Source organism: Lactuca serriola, chromosome 5 (assembly GCF_051521515.1).
Source record: "Lactuca serriola cultivar US96UC23 chromosome 5, Lser_US96UC23_V15, whole genome shotgun sequence".
Classification (NCBI taxonomy): domain Eukaryota; kingdom Viridiplantae; phylum Streptophyta; class Magnoliopsida; order Asterales; family Asteraceae; genus Lactuca; species Lactuca serriola.
The window spans coordinates 196440633-196459323 of NC_136412.1; positions in this window are offsets into that span (position 1 = coordinate 196440633).

The window sequence follows — 18691 nt, forward strand, 5'->3', positions numbered from 1 at the left end:
TCTCAATCCTTATTCTTGTCTTCATTTGTGCTCTGGTCCACCTTCTTTGCAAGGTCACATTTTGTTTCTCCTTCTTTTTAATCTTCTTTTCTATTCCATTCCCTTCTTCCATACCATCCACTTCTTCCATATCACATGGTTCTTTGTGTTCATGATCAACCATTTTTCTTGTCCCCTTTTCTTTCTTATTACTTCCTATTTATTCTTTTAAAGGTGTTGCACCTTCCTCTAGTGGTGTTGCGTGTCTCTTCACTGGTGTTGCGCGTTTCTTCACTGGTGTCACAGGTTTCCCCACCACTTTTCCCTATAAAAATTATCAAAAATGTAGAATGAAACAATAATCATTTACTGCAGTTGAAAAAGAACTTACTCAAATATTAGAAAAAATAAGAAAACCAAGGGAAAATCTGTGAAAACTTTGTATTTTTGAATCTGTGAAAATTACCAGGTCAGAGCATCGAATAACTAAGTGTATTGGCCAACTTAGTATGTGTCCCAATGCATCTTTGACCTTCACAATGAACTCCTCTTCAAGTGGAATGGGTATTAAAGCTTCTCCTTGAAAAATTGTTTCCATCATAACTTCAATGTTTTCATCTGTTACATAAACGAAAAAAATAATTAAGATACAATCTTCTAAAAAATGAAAATATATAAATAGTATTAATGCAAATATTTTTCAAAATACCCGATGCACTATACTTCATTATGGTTCCTTTAGCGACTACATTTGCAGCAAATTCAACCGCAAGAAGACATGAATTATCCTACCAAAATATAGTATGTTAGTTTGTAGAAAAAGAAAATTTTGAAATATATTTTTCATAATTGTCTTCAAGGACATACAAGTGATTCATCCTATGGTTCATTTTCAACATCTTCAATGATGCCCCCTACTTGGAAACTTGCGGCTTCAGAAACGTTAAGTACACCTTTTTTAGTTTCTCCAAGTCATCTTCAAGTTTGTTGATTCGTTTACCCACCCTCTCGTTCTCAATGTCCAAGTAATACTTAACATTCTTGAGTAAATAAAAGTATTGTTGTGGCATTATAAATTTACCCATCCCTCGTACACTGTGACAACCCAAATTTTCTATTATGTACAACCATTCAACTCAATAGAAGTCTGAACAGTTTCTGCTAACTTTCAAGCTTTTTGGAATAAGTTTGAGTATTTTAGAATTAGCACTTTAGGAGATATCAGGAGAGAGGGTGACCTAGGGTTTATTGTGCAACAATAAAGTTCCAAAAACTCCAAGAGTTTGGAGTTTACGGCCCAAATGGCTTTTGGACCGTAAACCCCAAGAGTATATATATGGCACTTAGCCATATAAATCACTTTTTCACTTTTCAAGATCCAAACTCAATTCTCTCTCAAGTAGCATACCGTTCTTCATCCAATCTTCCAAAAATGTAAGTATTACTTGACTTGATTTGTTGTTATAACCTATCTCCTAGTCATTATACATCATTTCATCCATTCAATTGTTGATTTTCATTAGATCTTCAAAACACCAAGAACACACACTAGTGTTCTTGGACCTTAATCACCCAATCGAGCTCCTATATTGTAAGTGCACTTGCCCTAGCTTCTAGTATGCTTAGTATGACCTAAATAACACTTGAAAATCATCAAGAAACCATAGAACAAAGGAGTTTACAACCAAGGATGATCTTGGGCCGTAAACCCCTTTCAAGGTGGTAAATTGGACCTTAGTTCATTCCTATGCCTTGGAAGCCAACCTTGATCCTTCCTAGAAGTATTTAAGACCTTAAAAAACAATCAAAACAACTCCCCATAAGATTTACAGCCGTAAACACCTAAGGAAAGGGCCCTTAGGCCGTAAACTCTACTAGGTAGTGTTATTGTACCCTTAATGCTATCCTATGGCTTGGACTTGATCATTTGATGTTCAATCTTGACTTGTAAGACCTTGAATCACCAAATGGAACTTAGTACCATGAGTTTACGGCCGTAAACTCATGGGGGTAATGACCTTAGGCCGTAAACTCCATAAGGAATGGTCTTTGGGCCATTAACTCCAATGCCATGCCATACAACCTTTAGATGCAACCCTTTGGTACCTATAACACTTGAATCAAAGTGTCTTCATGTCTTAGGGTGTTTTAACTTGGTTAATTAGTTGTTAAATGACTAATTAGATACATATATGTTTGGTTATATGTTAACTAGGATCATTGTGTGTACAAGTCCTCACTTGACACTTAGCATCCTACATCTTCCGTTCATCCAAACCACCAACTACAGGTGATTTCATACCCCTTAATCAATGTTTTAAATATTTTTAAATGCTTTTATGGGGGGAATACAATTTAAGTCATGCTTGTTATTATATCAATCACATGTGATTAATAACCAGCATACAAATGGATTTACTACACTTTTAGCTGTTTTATCAAACTAATTACTTCAAATGGCTTTCCAAAACGTTTTACTTGTTTAACAACTTCTTATTAAACTGTACTACGTTCTGTATGTTTTCTTTTAAACTCTGTTATACTTTGTTATCAAAGGAATTACTTTTGAAATGCTTTATAGAATGACATCAAGTCATTATTATTTATTTATCGTTCAAAACCCTTAAATGTTTTACAAAACTTCTTTTATACTTTTAAACTGTTAAAAGCATGCCTATATATGTATAGTTATATAAGTAATGTTTGAAGGACTTAGGAAGGCTAGCTCGCCTTATTTCCTTTTCCTCGTTGGGATGTGGCTTTAGGGTATCAGTTATCCGTCCGAAGGTCGTTTAACTATTAGTTATATATCATGTATACATATATAGACATAAAAGTACCCTCAGCCAGTTCAGTACCTTTGGCTAGCAAAGGTATACCTTCGTTATACTTGTACCTTACTAGTAAATATTATAGGTATAGTTAGGAAATACTACTTGCTATTCCTATTACAAGGAATTACACCAGATTCGGTTCATTCATGAGTCTATACTAAATGCTATATGAAGAGCATACTATTACATATATACTAATATGAAGAGAATACTTTTACATAGATAATATATGATAAGATACTATTACATATTATATGTGTAGATTAGATGTGTCTATCCTAGTACCAAAGGATACTATAAGGGGTTAACCACTCCTATACCCATCTGTTAGCTACAAAGGTAAATGCACACCTATGGATGTCTAAGGTTGATACCATTATAGGTATACTTAAGGGACTAACTATTCCAAAACCTGGCTGTTAGCAACAGAGGTAAATGCACATCTACGGATGTCTACGGTTAATACTGTTCGGTAATTTCTATGTCGTGTTTATCCTAGTACAAAAGCATAATACTTAAGTTATTAGGTCATTACTTTTATTTTGTGACACAGTCACCTAAACGACGAAGTAGACTAATACTTAGGTTATATTAGATCATTACCTTTATTTTGTGACACGTTCACATAATCGATGAGGTAGACTAGGTTTGAATAATAATAGTTGTGCAAGGAAAAACCTTCTCTTATGTAGAGGTTCAAACTCTCAAAACAGTCAGGTCTTGGTAGAAGACTACTTTCAAAACATTCAGGTCTTGGTAGAAGACTACCTTTTATACTAGTAGGAAATATGGGATTTTCTAGGGTTTTCACACTTATACTAAATGCTTCATTAAACATTCACCAGTCTTTCATAACAACTTATCAAAGTAACGACACTAAAATACTTATGAATTCACCAGCTTTATTGCTGATACTCGCTTCCAAAGTAACTTGTATTCTCAGGTCACAATTAGACAGGTACCGATGCAAGGTTTAGAGAAGACGGAGCGGTCAAAACTCGCCTTTTATTTTGGGTATGCATTATGTTGTTCAATACTATGAAAGAACACACTTGTATGCAAAATTATACTATTAATGCAATGGATGATGTTGTTGCTTGTTTACTACTTTACCTTGTTGTGATACATTACATGACGTCATCCGCCCAAGAATGTTTCTGCCGTTCTCGGTTTTGGGGTGTGACATAGACGCCCACGTTGTTCCTGAGTACCCAAGGCCTCTGTAAGCACTTCATGTGTTCCACATTTAACCTCTCCAAAGCTTCCAGATTTCTACAGCTCATCTTGTAAAAAAATTGGGACAAATGTTAGAAAATAAAATAGGACAAATGCTACTTTTTTTTATATGCATTTGGCGTTCAATGAAACTTACAATTTTATCAACAATCATCTTGACTTCTGATTCGTATGCTCCTGTCTTCAACTCTCTTTCTTTTTTCCACAACAGTGTCCTATCAATCTCCTCTTCCGTCTTGCCGGTTTCTTGCATCTAAATTATCAAGAATAACAAAGTCAATTAACATAAATATATAAAAATCAAATAATCAATACTTAGTGGGAATCATACGATGACATTAATGAGTCCGGCATATCCGTTTCTGCTCAAACGATGATTGTATTTATGATGTGCACGAGTATTTTTAGCTTTTGTACTTTTCTTCTGCATTAGAAACATTAAAATTGTAACTACAAACTTTTAACTTTCCATTTTTTTGTAATTCTATGGGATATAAATGCATATAAGAAAAGTTTAACTAACCTCCCACTTTTTCGTAACTCTATGGGATACAAAAACTTTCCAATCTTCATTCTTTATAAATGGATAATCTTTCGGAGGTTTGAATAGATTTGACTTGGGATCTTTACTTTGGTTCTTAATGAACTTGGCATATAGATAATGCTTGAAGTTTCTCCACTTCTTCCCGATCGATTGGAGAGTTTGCTTCCAGCTCCTTGGGTCAACTACAAACTTTTCCTGAAACATAAAAAAACGGTTGGTTAAAAAACAGATCTAAACAGGGACAAAAACAGAAACAGGGAGAAAAAAAGAAACAAGGACAAAAACAGAAACAGGGACAAAAATAGGTAAACAGGGACAAAAACAGAAACAGGGACAAAAATAGGCAATAACAAGAAGAAATAGACACTTACCAAAACATATTGCCAAAACCCTTCCCTTACTTCTTCACTAACTTCCAGCCAAGACGCGTAGGTTATGGGAACCATTGTTCTTGCAACCAAACCCTCAAAAGTAGAAAGTTTTGTGGCTTCCTTTCCAACCGAGACACCTTTTTTATTGTAAGTTATTACGAGTTTCACTTTATTAGCTTTTGCCTTATATATCGGACCTCTTTGTTTGGATTCTTCATCGTGATCAGAAGTTGAATTCGATTCCATGTCACAAAAATACAACCTGTTTCAACAAAGATTCAAATAAAATTAAGTACATTGTTATTTGTTGCAGTTGGAAAAAAATTAATCACATTCAAAATTTGAAATATAAACATACCAAAAACTTTATTATTTCGCAAAAAAAATTTCTTTTAACTAATATTCTCTCGCCATCCGGGCACGTACACAGAAAATCATTATCAAGGTCTAATAAAGCGGAGTCTTGTGTTAAATCAAAAGTAGCATCAAATTCCAACATATCATCAGTTTCACCATTTGATCCATACTTGTACATCCTATGTGGTGTGAATCCAACAACATGCAAATTCTCATCTTGTTGATCTTGAACATAAAAAAATTGTCTGACTTGACTAGCTAATACGAAGGGTTCAGACTTCTGACCAAGCCTATCAAAGTTAACTACCGTGAATCCTAAATCATCCTTTTTTTACTCCACGACTATCAACCCAATCACACATGAATACAGGAATAGTAAACATGCGATAATCAAGATCCCATATCTCCTTTATACGACCGAAGTAAGTAACATCACCATACACAGGATTGGAGTCTTTTGCACTAGCAATCTACATAGTATGTGCAACTAAAGATACTCCACTACATTGAGTTGTTCTAGACTCATCTCGAGATGTTGTATGAAAATGATACTCATTTATGGCAAAACCGCTATATTTACTAACAACAAAATTAGGCCCTCTGGCCAACCAACGAACATCATCACAAATATCTTCCCCGTTAGCCAAACGTTTTCCAACCTAATAGAAAAATATCTAATTAATGTAATTAAAACAAAATAATTAAAAATATTGTAATTCTAACAATCTTATTTTAAAAACAAACCTCTTTCTTAAACCAACTAATAAATGTTCGACTATGTTGGCTCTGCAACCATGTACTCTTGCGAACGTGACAGGGGGTTTAGATCCTTCAATTCCAACATATGTTGCCTGAAGTGTATTACAAGTTAGAAGAATGTTTTATATGATAGACAATGGTATAAGAGTATACAGTTTTATGTAATTCTTACTCTATATACGGCTCCACAACAACAGTGTTTCGTAATACATAAAGATGAGCTTAATCAAGTAATTGAGCATCTACAATATCGATTGTAGCCTTTGATAAAGGCTTGCCGCTGCGGATTCTTTCATCAACATGTTCATGAGGTTTGCCAATTGATTTCCTATTTTTTTAAGTAGTTTGAACAAAATTCTAAGGCCTCCTCCGCTACATAACACTCTGCAATGCAACCCTCGGGTCGATGATGTTTTCTTACATACCCTTTAAGTGATTTCATGTATCTCTCAAATGGATACATCCACCTAAAATGAACCGGGCCACACAACCTCTCCTCTCTAACTAAATGCACCATCAAGTGAGTCATGTCATCGAAAAATGAAGGAGGAAAGTACTTCCCTAACAAGCATAATGTTAATATGATGTCACTTTGCAACTTGCCTAGCTTACTAACATCAACAACTTTACTACACAACTCATTGAAAAAATGACACTATGACATCCCCAATTTCACGACCAGAAAAGACCGATATCGTTTATGCTTTTTAAAATAAAATCAGAGTAATCATTTCATTAAAAGTGTTGCGGAATTTGTTCCCAAAGCCAAACATGATAAAAATTTATCAAAACCTTGCTTTAAGAAATATATATTTTTATTTCATAACAAAACCTCGGGATGTCATGTTCCGATACAGATCAAAAGCATAAACAAGACATTATAAGCCTTACAACAGTTATTTATAACTAATGGCCTATAATCCAAAATCACTCATCATCATCATCCGACTATGCTCGGGGTCCACTACCTGTAATCATAAAAAGCTGAGTGGGTCAGGCTTGGAAGCCTGGTGAGCATATAGGGTTTTCAACCCACAATACATAAATTTATTATGTTTAAACATCAATCAGTCAACCAAATTACCCCAATTACCCATTCCCATTATCCTCACCTTACGTCCCTAAAACAACTATCACAAGGGACCTAGCCTAAGGATTTTCATTAGGGGTGAGAACATTGTTTTCCTACAACAATTTAGGTCAAATAGGCACGAAGTCACATCGTCGCCAAGATTTATCTAATAGGCACTACGTCACATAGTCGCCAAGGTTTACCTAATAGGCACGAAGTCACATCATCACCAAGGTTTACTTAACAGGAGCTAACAACATTGATCCCCACATACTAAGCTTATACAGTGATCTTACTAGATCTAGCCTAAAGGATCGATATGAACAACTAACTACGAAACTGCTTCAGAAATCCTCTAGCAGCAAACAAGCATCGATAAAGATATTGAATGAATGGACTAAGTTTAACTATAAACCTTTGTTTGTAAAAGAAAGAACCACAAGACAATTAAGTCAGGGGTAGTTATCAATGCCTAGGCTGTGGTCTGAATATCCTGAGGTATATAACCCCCAGACGCACCCTATCCAGCATTGAACTTTTCCTAGGCTGTGGTCTGAATATAGTGAGGTATATAACCCCCAGACACACCCTATCCGGCAATGGAAACACTAACTAATGCCTAGGTTGTGGTCTGAATATCGTGAGGTATATAACCCCAGACTCACCCCTATCCGGCATCGAAAAGGAAAACACTGACTAATGCCTAGGCTATGGTCTGAACCCCCAGACTCACCCCTATCCGACATCGGAAAGGAAAACACTGACTCATGAAGCTCGTCCGATCACTTCATAAAAGAAACGAAGACTCCAAATCTCTTCAAAATAAAAGCATAGGGAAAATACTAATAAAGTACTCCCGTACGCTCCCTTACCCCGACACGTAATAGTGTCAAAAAGAAGAATTAACGGATGAACACATAGTTCAAAAACACCTAACGAACATATAGTTCAAGAGCACTTTATGAACATATAGTTCAAACATACGTACCGATTACGAGTCTACTAACGTTCCACTGGACTATCTAAAATTGTCTGTGGTCGTTGTCTATACTCTGTTAAATGACTAGATCATCTTAAACATCGATACCTCTCATCACTTTATTTTATCACACACCAACAATCTACCCATGTTCTACCCAACATATTTGTAGATAAAAAATATATATACAGTTTAAAACTTGTATAGAATATCAACACAACAGTCACCTCAAATAAACAATTAATATATTTACACGTAACACGTATTTTAAGGTAAAGACTTCATATCTATGTGTAAATTGAAAGTGAATATACACTCACTTGATTTGATGATAATCGGGCAGCAATTCGTTTCCTAAAACGATCGTTTCTAATAAAACCAGGAGTTTTATTAAGAAACCGGGCTCTGCGAAAGGTCGGGCTTCAAAACTGAAAAGGTAAATTTTCCGGGCCTTCGGGTACTCTGGGACGTGTTCCGGGCGTTGGAAATGATTTCGAGGCATCGGGGGAGGTCAAAATAACCAAAATATTGAAAAGGGGTAAAAATGGGCAATTTTCCAAAATTACCCGGGAAGTCTCGCAAGGCCACTATTTATATGGGGGAGTTGCGAGGGTTCGGCCGAGAAGGAGGAGTCAGCGAAGGCAGGTGGCATCCGCATAGCGAGGACAGGTGGTGGGTGCGAGCTTCGGACATGCGAAGGGCACGCGGCGCCTTCGGATTGGGCCAGCGAGGCTCGGATGATGAGTCGGAAGCGAGGCGTCGGAAGATCATTGGACCGCACCCTCGGTCCACTCAGCAAGCGACACGCGGGTTGGATCACGTGAGTTGCATGCGAGGATCACGTGGCTACTGTTCATGTGAGGGTGACTCAGCAGATTTCGCCACGTGGCATATGCGAGGCGAGGACACGTGGCAAAAGCGTGACTATGCGAATTTTCTCGATTTTTGTGCAAAAACTTCTAAAATCCATAACTTTCGCATACGAGCTCCGTTTTTGACGTTCTTTATATGAACGCGTAGCTAAAATTATGCTCTACAACTTCCGTTTGGACTTCGTCGGCTAATTTTGACTTTAATATTTATATTATTATTTTTAACAGACCGGGATAGAAAATCTGTTAAAAATTCATAACTTCTTCATCCGACATCCGTTTTCGTCAGACTTTTTACCGTTGTGCTATTAATGATGAGACTTTCAGGTCTCGTTTAGGTTGTGTTGGCTAAAAATCGCTCGATCTAAAATTCGAGTTTTTAGCTGTCTACTACTAAGCTGAAACTTCGAAAAATCATAACTTCCTCATACGAAGTCAGATTTGGGCGTTCTTTTTATCGAACTTCTCGGTTTAACGAATACTACGACTCTCGTTTAGATTACTAAGGCTAAAAAGTAGTTTATCAAAAACTCACTTTTTACGACATTCGGTACCCTGCCAGTTTTGTCGCGAAACTTCGATAGGTCATAATTTCTTTGTTATAAGTCGGATTTCGGCATTCTTTATATCCCCGAAATCCTTGTTTCGACCACTGCAACTTTATTAAAAGATATCGGGCTTATCTCACACTTCAATTTTGACGCTTATTTTAATTCTTAATTAATTAAATCCTAATAATTAAGCATAAAACACATAATTCCTTTTCATTTCTTCTAAATGAGTTACAAAGGTTAACCTAGACCATTATGTCAATATTAATGCCTAGCCTAGAAACACGAGCGTTACAACTCTCTCCCCCTTAGGATGATTCCGTCCCCAGAATCACACAACGACAAACAACTACGGGTAGCGACTCACTATGTCACTCTTCGTTTCCCAGGTGGGATCTGGCCCATTTATATGTTTCCAACATACAGGCACTAAATCGACTATCTTACGTTACAACTTATTAGTCTTATGGTTAATGATTGCCTTAGGTTCTCCAATTAACCTCATGTTCTCGTCCAACCTTAATTCAAGTAACACACATGAATGGTGTTATGAATACTCTCTAGTTCTTCTGGTAATTCTAGCTTGTAAGATTGATTCCGGATTCTCTGAAGAACTTTAAATGGTCCAATAAACCTTGGACTCAACTTTCCCCTTCTACCAAATCTTATAAGTCCCTTCCACGACGAGACTTTAAGTGAAACCGAATCTCCAAATTCGAATGATATCGGTTGTCTTTTCTTGTCAGCATAGCTCTTTTGAGCAGCTAACATCTTTTTCCCTAATCACTTACAACTTTTCAGCAATCTAATGGACTATTTCAAGTCCCATAAACTGCTTTTCCTCTTATAGACTCCTCCAAAACCTTGAGGTAAAATGGTTGTCACGATCGGATACAATCGTTAATGAAACACCATGAAGCCTCACACTTTCCTTCACATAAGAATTCGCAAGTTTATCCATAGACCATTTCTCGTTGGCTGCTATGAAATGCGCACTCTTAGTGAAGCGATAAACGACCACCAAAATCATGTCATGACCGTTCCTTGTTCTGGGCAGTTTAGTCACAGAATCCATAGTGATATCTTCCCATTTACCCATGGGTACAGGTAAAAGATCTAAACACCCATATACTTTCTGATGTTGTGCCTTAACCCTAGCATAAGTTACACACTCATCCACATACTTTAGCAACTTCGAGCTTCATCGTCGGCTACCAGTAATAGGGTTTTAGATCCCTATACATTTTCGTATTGCCGGGATGAATCGAGTACATGGTTTTGTGAGCTTCTTCCGTTAGAAATCCTCTTACTCCTCCCATCTTAGGTACCCAAATCCCATATTTGAATACCTTCAGTCTTTGACTGTTTGTATCAAACACCAACGTTTTATCCCAAACGTTCTTTCTTTCGGTCATTTTTCTCTAAAGCTTCCTCTTGAGCTTTCTTTTATACTTCCCAAAATTGTAGAGACAACTTCAATTTTCAACGCTCTTGGCCTTTTCTTTTCAAGATTCACCTTGCGACTGAGAGCATTAGCAACAATACTTGCGTTACCAGGGTGGTAAAGTATCTCACAGTCGTAGTCCTTGAGTAACTCTAGCCAGCGCCGTCGCCTCAGTGCATACGCTATCACTTCATCCCTTTGGGTCAGAATACAACCTAACCCAACTTCTTTAACAACGAACGCGATACTTATATTGATTGCTTTGATCAGCCTTTACTTCAATTAGGCTTAAGTCAACTGCTACATCGAACTTTGTTCTCTGAACCACATAACCAACTCATCGTAGTCGGACTCAATTCAATATGACAAATAGGGTCAGAATAACAATAATCTTCTTAGTCATTACTGAAATGATGGTAATGACATATCCGAATAAAACGAAATCAATCACTAGGTTCTTGGTAACCTTGTGACTTTCCCTGATCCAAGTGTGAGTCCTGTGCTTCCAGTAGTATAGATCTCTACTACTATTCACACCTACTCATACTCGTCCCAATTACTGTTTTGTAGTCCCCAAGTTCTAAAATCACAAAACAATTTAACACATACGAATGTGTCCAATTAACCATAGAATTTTCCTACACTCTACTAGGACTTCTTCTACGAGTATCTTCAATCATCAGTTCTACTTCAACTTGGTTGGTGATGGAAATTCCAGACAATGGGACAACTACAAGAATTACACCAATCGTTCCATCATCCTGCCAATCGAAGGTGTACTTCAGACGTAACGTACCCCTCTAAACGTTTCGTTATCTTATTAGACATATTCTAAAGGCAAGATACCACTCTTACGATATCTTCTGATAGGTGTCATTTACTATCATAAGCCTTTCATTTCCTCCATTTAATCAATTCTCTACGACGCTCCACCATAACATTTTGTACACCCAAGCAGACATTCGGTGTACCAGGCGAGAATTTAAGATAAGAAAGCCTTATTTATGATAGACGTATAAATCTCCTTATCACTCCGAAACATTTATATACTAGTTCTAATATTGTAGTTGTACGCTTAGAATCCTACACATATAAGGTTTCCAGATCCGGTCGGCAACAGACCATAGATCTGAACAAATAATAGCATCATTATAGCTATAACACAAAACATTTAGCACATAGAAGCATTTTAGGCATCCTTCCTAAAATAAACTAGTGCTCATGTCTAAATTATGGTAGACACTCATCTCACAATCATCACTGAGCATTCTAAGTTTAAGTCTAGAAATCGTAGGATATTTCGTAGTTCGCTTAAACTAATGCGCTGATACCAACTATGACATCCCCAATTTCACGGCCAGAAAAGACCGATTTCGTTTATGATTATTAAAATAAAATCAGAGTAATCATTTCATTAAAAGTGTTGCAGAATTTGTTCCCAAAGCCAAACATGATAAAAATTTATCAAAACCTTGCTTTAAGAAATATATATTTTTATTTCGTAACAAAACCTCAGGATGACATGTTCCGATACAGATCAAAAGCATAAACAAGACATTATAAGCCTTACAACAGTTATTTATGACTAATGGCCTATAATCCAAAATCACTCATCATCATCATCTGACTATGCTCGGGGTCCACTACCTGTAATCATAAAAAGATGAGTGGGTCACGCTTGGAAGCCTGGTGAGCATATAGGGTTTTCAACCCACAATACATAAATTTATTATGTTTAAACATCAATCAGTCAACCAAATTACCCCAATTACCCATTCCCATTATCCTCACCTTACATCCCTAAAACAACTATCACAAGGGACCTAGCCTAAGGATTTTCATTAGGGGTGAGAACATTGTTTTCCTACAACAATTTAGGTCAAATTGGCACGAAGTCACATCGTCGCCAAGATTTATCTAATAGGCACTACGTCTCATAGTCGCCAGGGTTTACCTAATAGGCACGAAGTCACATCATCACCAAGGTTTACTTAACAGGAGCCAACAACATTGATCCCCACATACTAACCTTATACAATGATCTTACTAGATCTAGCCTAAAGGATCGATATGAACAACTAACTACGAAACTCCTTCAGAAATCCTCTAGCAGCAAACAAGCATCAATAAAGATATTGAATGAATGGACTAAGTTTAACTACGAACCTTTGTTCGTAAAAGAAAGAACCACAAGACAATTAAGTCAGGGGTAGTTATCAATGCCTAGGCTGTGGTCTGAATATTGTGAGGTATATAACCCCCAGACGCACCCTATCCATCATCGAACTTTGCCTAGGCTGTGGTGTGAATATAGTAAGGTATATAACCCCCAGACGCACCCTATCCGGCAATGGAAACACTAACTAATGCCTAGGTTGTGGTCTGAATATCATGAGGTATATAACCCCAGACTCACCCTATCCGGCATCGGAAAGGAAAACAATGACTAATGCCTAGGCTGCACCCCTATCCGAAATTGGAAAGGAAAACACTGACTCATGAAGCTCGTCCGATCTCTTCAAAATAAAAGCATAGGGAAAATACTAATAAAGTACTCCCGTATGCTTCCGTACTCCGACACGTAATAGTGTCAAAAAGAAGAATTAACGGATGAACACATAGTTGAAAAACATCTAAGGAACATATAGTTCAGGAGCACTTTATGAATATATAGTTCAAACATACGTACCGATTACGAGTCTACTAACGTTCCACTGGACTATCTAAAATTGTCTGTGGTCGTTGTCTATACTCTGTTAGATGACTAGATCATCTTAAACATCGATACCTCTCATAACTTTATTTTATCACACACCAACTATCAACCCATGTTCTACCCAACATATTTGTTGATAAAAAATATATATACAGTTTAAAACTTGTATAAAATATCAACACAACACTCACCTCAAATAAACAGTTAATATATTTACACGTAACACGTATTTTAAGGTAAATACTTCATATCTATGTGTAAATTGAAAGTGAATATACACTCACTTGATTTGATGATAATCGGGTAACAATTCGTTTCCTAAAACGATCGTTTCTAATAAAATCGGGAGTTTTATTAAGAAACTGGGCTCTGCGAAAGGTCGGGCTTCAAAACTGAAAAGATAAATTTTCCGGGCCTTCGGACACTCCGGGACGTGTTCCGGGCGTTGGAAATGATCTCGGGGCATCGGGGGTGGTCAAAATAACCAAAATATTGTAAAAGGGGTAAAAATGGGCAATTTCCCAAAATTACCCGGGAAGTCTCGCAAGGCTACTATTTATATGGGGGAGCTGCGAGGGTTCGGCCGAGAAGGAGGAGTCAGCGAAGGCAGGTGGCATCCGCAGAGCGAGGACAGGTGGCGGGTGCGAGCTTCGAACACGCGAAGGGCACGCGGCTCCTTCAGATTGGGCCAGTGAGGCTTGGATGATGAGTCAGAAGCAAGGCGTCAGAAGATCATTGGACCGCACCCTCGGTCCAATCAGCAAGCGACACGCGGGTCGGATCACGTGGGTTGCATGCGAGGATCACGTGGCTACTGTTCATGCGAGGGTGACTCAGCAGATTTCGCCACGTGGAATATGCGAGGCGAGGACACATGGCAAAAGCGTGACTATGCGAATTTTCTCGATTTTTGTGGAAAAACTTCTAAAATCCATAACTTTCGCATACAACTTCCGTTTAGACTTCATCGACTAATTTTGAATTTAATTTTTATATTATTATTTTTAACAGACCGGGATAGAAAATCTGTTAAAAATTCATAACTTCTTCATACGACGTCCGTTGTCGTCAGACTTTTTACCGTTGTGCTATTAATGACGAGACCTTCAATTCTCGTTTTGGTTGTGTCGGCTAAAAATCGCTCGATCTAAAATTTGAGTTTTTAGCTGTTTACTGCTAAACTGAAACTTCGAAAAATCATAACTTCCTCATACGAAGTCAGATTTGGGCGTTCTTTTTATCGAACTTCTTGGTTTAACGAATACTACGACTCTCGTTTAGATTACTAAGGATAAAAAGTAGTTTATCAAAAACTCACTTTTTACGACATTCGGTACCATGCCGGTTTTGTCGCGAAATTTCGACGGGTCATAACTTCTTTGTTATAACTCGGATTTCGGCATTCTTTATATCCCCGAAATCTTTGTTTTGACCACTACAACTTTATTTAAAGATATAGGGCTTATCTCACACTTTAATTTTGACGCTTATTTTTATTCTTAATTAATTAAATCCTAATAATAAAGCATAAAACACATAATTCACATAATTCCTTTTCAATTCTTCTAAATGAGTTACATAGGTTAACCTAGACCATTATGTCAATATTAATGCCTAGCCTAGAAACACGAGCGTTACAGACACAGGCTTAGGATTGTTCTGCGCACCTTCACATCAAACACCCCTTTGATTGCAAAAGGGAGAAGTTGTTACATTAGTACATGACAATCATTAGACTTCAAACCATTCATCTTTGAAACATCATCCAACATGATATTCTTGAAATTAGAGCAATACCCATAAGGAACTTTTATGTTAGACATGGAATCCTAAAATATTTGTTTCTCTGCGGAATTCAATGTGTACTTGGCAGGCGGAAGCCAATGTCGATCCCATTTTGGTTGAGGTCATAATTCAGTCTTAATGCTTGACACTTCAAGATCTTGTCATGCTTTTAATCCATCCTTCGTCTTGTGAGGAAAATTCAACGATGTCCCATAAACACTCTCAGACACATTTTTTTCTATGTGCATGAGATCTAACTGATGGAAAACAAGCAACTTCTTCCAATATTCAAGTTCAAAAAAAATCGACTTTTTATGCCAAAATGTAGATCTCTCGTCGATACTTTATTTTTTCTTCTTTGAATTTTCCTTCTTTGGCGTTTCCTTATTTGACGCTCCCTTCTTTGACTTTATCCTCCTTAACTTTATCTTCTTTGGAACCTTCTTTGCCTTTATCTTCTTACCCCATGTAGTCTCAAATCCCGCCAGATAGTCATAAATATCTTCACCTGATGATGGTCGTGGCATAAAAACGTGCTCATGTTGATTGTCGAAATGTTTTTTTCTTTTACGAAAAGGATGTTCAGGTGGTAGGAATCTTCTATACCTAAGGAAGCATACTTTTTTGGACTTTGGCAACCATTGTGAACAAGTATTCTTTAAACATATTGGACAAGCATAATAACCTTTGGTAACACATCCCGAAAGATTACCATATGCGGGAAAGTCACTTATAGTCCAAAGTAATATTGCTCTTAGATTGAAGTATTCTTTCTTATAAGAATCAAAAGTCTTAACGCCAGTTTCCCACAATAGTTTTAGATCTTCTATCAATGGTGCCAAGTAGACATCAATATTGTTACCAGGTTGGTTTGGCCCAGATATCAACAGATTCAACATCATGAATTTTCTTGACATACACAAATAAGGGGGTAGATTATATGTTATTAGGATAACCGGCCAACAACTAGGCTTGGAACTTAATTACTTGTGAGGATTGATACCATCAGCAGACAAGGCTAATCTATGATTTCGTTTTTCTTGTCCGAATTCTTTCCACGTGTTATCAACAAGCTTCGAAGAAGGGGTATCGCGAGGATGAGTAAGCTTCCCATTATTGACCCGACTGTGTTCATGCCAAGTTAAGTCATGTGCAATTTGTGGTATTGAAAACATTCTTAAATCTAGGGATGATAGGAAAATACCACAAAAATTTTGAAGGTACGTTTTTGGTATTCTTCTTCCAACGAGAAATGCCACAAGTTGGACATTAAGAAGCATCTTTTTGTTCTTTCCAGAATAGAACACAATCATTTTCACATGCATGAATCTTCTCATATTGTAGACCTACTCCTTTTAGCAACTTCTTGGACTCATATATCGAAATAGGGAAGATATTGTTTGATGGTAAGATATCTTTTACGACAGACAACAAAGCATCAAAACTAGCATCAAACCATCCAAATTGACCCTTCAAATGTTGGAATTTCAATAATCCACTAAGTGAATTATACTTTGACCCTACATAAAGTGGCTTGTCACATTCTTCAAGAAGTGATTTCAACGAATCAGGTTCTTCGTCTACATATTTGAAGGCATCATGTAGCATATCCTTTGTATAAATAGCATCAGGAGGAATGGAATTGTTAGGGCATCTACAATCACTCTTGGGTTTTTTTTCTCCATGGAAAGACCAAATCTTATAATTCTCATCAAAGTCGTGGGCAAACAAATGATAACGGACATTGTTAATCGAGTGGTGACACAAATTGATGCAATTTACACAAGGACATTGAATAACATCTAACTTTGGATTATTAGTTTGTGCAAACTCTATTTACACCTTCATCATATGCATTTCATAATCTACTAGAGGAAATCTATGATTTATCCATTAACATTTGTTTCCAACCTACATAATTATTTACCATTTAAAGCAATAATGATTACGCATGTTTAAGGACAAAAACTGCGCAAAAGCAAAACTGTACAGGGGCCAAAACTGTATAGGGACAAAAATCTGTACAGGGACAAAAAAACTATACAGGAGCCAATCTTGACAAAAAAAAACTGTTCAGGGGCCAATCAGATGTCAAATACATGTTCAGGGGCCAATCCTTTACAAAATTTTATATTTGTATTTGTTGTGTAGGGACAAAAAAACTGTACAGTGGCCAAAACTGATGTAGGGACCAAAACTGTACAAGGACAAAACTGAAGCAGGGAAAAAAAAATTATATTTGTATTTATTGTAGTTCCAGATTGCATGTTGTTCATATTACATTTTCAGCATGTTATTAGGGGTAGTTTAGTCTTTTTTTTCAGCATGTTATTATGTGTATCTGTTTCTTTATATTATTAAATTTTTGAATATAAGCTTGTTTGAATATTTTTATATTTTTGTTATAAAATTTTATGAGCTTTTATAGAAATTTGAAAGTTAGAAATACTGTTAAAATTTTGAATATGAACTTTTACAGAAATTTGAAAGTTAGAAATTTCGAATATGATCTTGTTTGAATATCTTTATACTATCTGCTCTTGCTGTATAAGTACTATAAATGTTTCAAGAACATAATTATGCTACTTGTTTGTCATCTTTCAAGAACATATATGTATGTTTGAGGATTCATGTCCATAATATTTAAAGTGAGAGATACTTTTAACCATTTTACTTGGTTTTAGCTTTCTTGTAAAAAGCCTAACAGAGTTGAAGTCAACCAAAGCGTATCAGAAATGGGCTAAACAGGTGTCCAACACAAAACCACCTGCAAACCCGTTATTTCATAATTTATGTGTGTGACCTTTGTACCCTTGGGTGGTCAATCTGTTTAAAATTAGCTTTATTTTTCAATATGTAATTATATAATTGTAATATTTTCTTTAATAAATATAGATTGCTCCAAGCCCAATTTTACAAATATAAATACATGAATTTGATATTTGGTTTGACGTATTTTTAAACAGTTTGGGTGATGCAACATTAAACATTCAAATAATGTCTCTTATCAACATATTTAACATTCATCTACAAAACACAATTCTTTTTTTTTCCTTTTCTGGACTAAAATCCATAATATGTTAAATGATCATCTTATTTATTGTATCTCTATTATTAAAAATAAAAATCAAGCAAGGTGTCAATATGGTTAATTATTGATTTCCCCTTGATTCAAATGACCTAGAAGCACAC